Here is a 4,772-nt window from a genome sequence, read left to right on the forward strand (position 1 = left end):
GACATATATTAGTAGTTTGTTTCACAATGTGGCTCCTGCGGGCTCAGGAGGGACTTTAGTTTTTTTTTGTGAAAACAAATATATAAGCAGTTAGTTTGTGTGTGTGTGGGTGTGTGTGTGTGTGATAAAAACACTGTTTGAGAGCAAGTGGACCCTACGGAGGATTAGGAATAAAAGCAATATGTGATATTTTTGAGTTCTGAGTTTAAAGTCAGAAATCTGAGATTAAAGTCAGAATTCTGAGAATAAAGTCAGAATTCTGACTTTAATCTCACACCCACATACTGCACATAAGTAACACACACACACACACACAAAAACACACACACACACACTGCATATTAGCAAACTTCTACACGTATGTAGAACGTAGCATTAATCATTTAGTGAGATAAAAGGTAATACATGGTTTAAAATGTATAAAGATAATGTATTAGATAAGATATAGTTTATTGTATGGCTGTTTTACCAAGTCCATACTACTGTTCTTTGAATTTATTCTACTACATATTGCCCCTCCAACCTTTATCTTAATTTAGTTCAATTCAAAGAGCTTTATTGGCGTGGAAAAAAACTAGCTCTAAATCTAATTGTACCATTTTTATTATCTACTTCAGTCTAAATCGACCAATCTTGCTTCAACTGTGCCAAAACTGGGATGTACGTTTGGGAGGGAGCAACACATAAATCCCCCCTGACTGCAAACTACAACAAACCAGCCGATTAAAAGAATAGGCTACAGATAGGCTGTATCATTTAGCTAAATAGGTAGAGTGAGATATGTATGAAACAATTTTGTTTGAATGGTAATCAGATTTATGTAGTTAAATTGGGTACTTACTGTTGGACATTTATTTTAATATTGGCATTATAATTGTGCGTTCTTTACCTATTGAAAATTTCACATTAATTAAATGTCAAATATAACTCCAGACCAGGTCATTCATGCTGGCCTGGGGATATGGTTGGGAGAGCTGTTATCAGCCAGAGAGATTGATAAATTTGATAGCATAAAGTTGTGTGAATTTAAATTTGCAACCTTAAAGATTGTCATGTAAGTGAATGTATTTATCTCTAAATTGCCAAATGAGGTCTGAAATTGGGGATTGAGCCGATGGCCCACAGATGAAACCCTGTGCCATTTGCAGAACACTGTTGTTTTTTATTGGTCGTCATGAAAAAAAACATATGGGGTAACACTGTTACCCCATATGTTTTTTTTCATGACGACCAATAAAAAACAACAGTGTTACCCCTTATGTTTTTTTTCATGACGACCAATAAAAAACAACAGTGTTACTAACACAGTTGTTTTTTATTGGTCGTCATGAAAAAAAACATAAGGTAAATAATAGAAATACACACATACATTTTAATGTCATGCCTCTTTAATGATGATTGATTATTGTGGATTGTCATCGCCTCAGTGGTGCAGTGGAGTGCACTCGGCTAACCCACTGGAGACCACGGCTCAATTTCTGTGGAAAACACAATATCTTTAATTTTAAACGTAATGCTATCATATCTATTAACCACATATATATGTCACATATATATGTCATATATAACCACAGACATATTTTAAATACAATTCTCAGTGGGAAGTGGAGGGAGCTGTGAGCTAACCCCCTGGAGACCGGGGTTCAAGTCCGGTTGATATCTTATCTCTATTTCATGCGAATTGTAAAGTCAAGTACAACCATTGTGTTGTCTGTATTCAGTGTCTTGATGGTGCATTGATAAGTTCGGAGGTTAACTCTCTAAACAGCTCAGGTTTGTATCCCCGCAAAAACGTCGACTGGGGAACCACTGTTGTTTTTTATTGGTCAACATGGAAAAAACATGAGGGGTAACTGTCGTTTTTTATCGGCCGTCATGAAATAAACATAAGGGGTAACACTCGATATTTATCAAATAAAACATAGGGGGTAACACTGTTTTTTTCTTTGGTCGTCATGAAAAAAAACATAAGGGGTAGCACTGTCGGTTTTTATTGGTCGTCATGAAAAAAAACGTAAGGGGTAACACTGTTGTTTTTTATTGGTCGTCATGAAAAAAAACATAAGGGAAATAATAGAAATACACACATACATTTTAATGTCATTTATATCCTCTTTATTGATGATTGATCGATGTGTATTGTCAGCGCCTCAGTGGTGCAGTGGAGTGCACTCTGCCTATCCCCCTGGAGAGCGGGGTTCAAGTCCGGTTGATGACCTCGGTTGGAAGACTCTAATCTCTATTTCATGCGAATTATAAAGTCAAGTATAACCAGTATGATGTCATTAACCGGTGTCTTGATGGTGCATTGTTAAGTTCGGAGGTTATCACTCTAAACAGCTCATGTTCTGATCCCTGCAAAAACGTCGACATCGGTACTACTGTTGTTTTTTATTGGTCAACATGGAAAAAACATGAGAGGTAACTGTCGTTTTTTATCGGCCTTCTTGAAGTAAACATATACACTGTTGATATTTATCAAATAAAACATAGGGGGTAACACTGTTGTTTTTCTTTGGTCGTCATGAAAAAAAACATAAGGGGTAACACTGTCGTTTTTATTGGTCGTCATGAAAAAAAACATAAGGGGTAAGACTGCTGTTTTTTATTGGTCGTCATGAAAGAAAACATAAGGGGTAACACTGTTGTTTTTTATTGGTCGTCATGAAAAAAAACATAAGGGGTAACACTGTTGTTTTTCTTTGGTCGTCATGAAAAAAAACATAAGGGGTAACACTGTCGGTTTTTATTGGTCGTCATGAAAGAAAACATAAGGGGTAACACAGTTGTTTTTTATTGGTTGTCATGAAAAAAAACATAAGGGGTAAAACTGTTGTTTTTTATTGGTCGTCATGAAAAAAAACATAAGGGGTAACACAGTTGTTTTTTGTTGGTCGTCATGAAAAAAAACATAAGGGGTAACAATGTTGTTTTTCATTGGTCGTCATGAAAAACAACATAAGGGGTAACACTGTCGGTTTTTATTGGTCATCATGAAAAAAAACCTAAGGGGTAACACTGTTGTTTTTTATTGGTCGTCATGAAAAAAAACATAAGGGGTAACACTGTTGTTTTTTATTGGTCGTCATGAAAAAAAACATAAGGGGTTACACTGTTGTTTCTTATTGGTCGTCATGAAATCAACATAAGGGGTAACACTGTTGTTTTTTATTGGTCATCATGAAAAAAAACATAAGGGGTATCAATTTGGTTTTTTATTGGTCGTCATGAAAAAAAAATAAGGGTAACACTGTTGTCTTTGTCAAATATTTTATAAGGGGTAACACTGTCGTTTTTTATTGGTCGTCATGAAAAAAAACATAAGGGGTAACACTGTCGGTTTTTATTGGTCGTCATGAAAAAAAGACATAAGGGGTAAAACTGTTGTTTTTTATTGGTCGTCATGAAAAAAAACGTAAGGGGTAACACTGTTGTTTTTTATTGGTCGTCATGAAAAAAAACATAAGGGGTAACACTGTCGGTTTTTATTGGTCGTCATGAAAAAAAGACATAAGGGGTAACACTGTTGTTTTTTATTGGTCGTCATGAAAAAAAACGTAAGGGGTAACACTGTTGTTTTTTATTGGTCGTCATGAAAAAAACCATAAGGGGTAACACTGTTGTTTTTTATTGGTCGTCATGAAAAAAAACATAAGGGAAATAATTGAAATACACACATACATTTTAATGTCATGTATATCCTCTTTATTGATGATTGATCGAAGTGTATTGTCTTCGCCTCAGTGGTGCAGTGGAGTGCGCTCTGCCTAACCCCCTGGAGAGCGGGGTTCAAGTCCGGTTGACGACCTCTGTTGGAAGACTCTAATCTCTATTTCATGCGAATTATAAAGTCAAGTATAACCTTTATGATGTCTTTAACCGGTGTCTTGATGGTGCATTGTTAAGTTCGGAGGTTATCACTCTAAACAGCTCATGTTCAGATCCCTGCAAAAACGTCGACAGGGGTACAACTGTTGTTTTTTATTGGTCAACATGGAAAAAACATGAGAGGTAACTGTCGTTTTTTATCGGCCTTCTTGAAGTAAACATAAGGGGTAACACTGTCGATATTTATCAAATAAAACATAGGGGGTAACACTGTTGTTTTTCTTTGGTCGTCATGAAAAAAAACATAAGGGGTAACACTGTCGTTTTTATTGGTCGTCATGAAAGAAAACATAAGGGGTAAGACTGCTGTTTTTTATTGGTCGTCATGAAAGAAAACATAAGGGGTAACACTGTTGTTTTTTATTGGTTGTCATGAAAAAAAACATAAGGGGAAACACTGTTGTTTTTTATTGGTCGTCATGAAAAAAAACATAAGGAGTAACACAGTTGTTTTTTGTTGGTCGTCATGAAAAAAAACATAAGGGGTAACAATGTTGTTTTTTATTGGTCGTCATGAAAAACAACATAAGGGGTAACACTGTTGTTTTTTATTGGTCATCATGAAAAAAAACATAAGGGGTAACACTGTTGTTTTTTATTGGTCATCATGAAAAAAAACATAAGGGGTTACACTGTTGTTTCTTATTGGTCGTCATGAAAAACAACATAAGGGGTAACACTGTTGTTTTTTATTGGTCATCATGAAAAAAAACATAAGGGGTAACACTGTTGTTTTTTATTGGTCGTCATGAAAAAAAACATAAGGAGTAACACAGTTGTTTTTTGTTGGTCGTCATGAAAAAAAACATAAGGGGTAACAATGTTGTTTTTTATTGGTCGTCATGAAAAACAACATAAGGGGTAACACTGTTGTTTTTTATTGG

The sequence above is a fragment of the Gadus macrocephalus genome, chromosome 9 (assembly GCF_031168955.1).
Source record: "Gadus macrocephalus chromosome 9, ASM3116895v1".
NCBI classification, from domain to species: domain Eukaryota; kingdom Metazoa; phylum Chordata; class Actinopteri; order Gadiformes; family Gadidae; genus Gadus; species Gadus macrocephalus.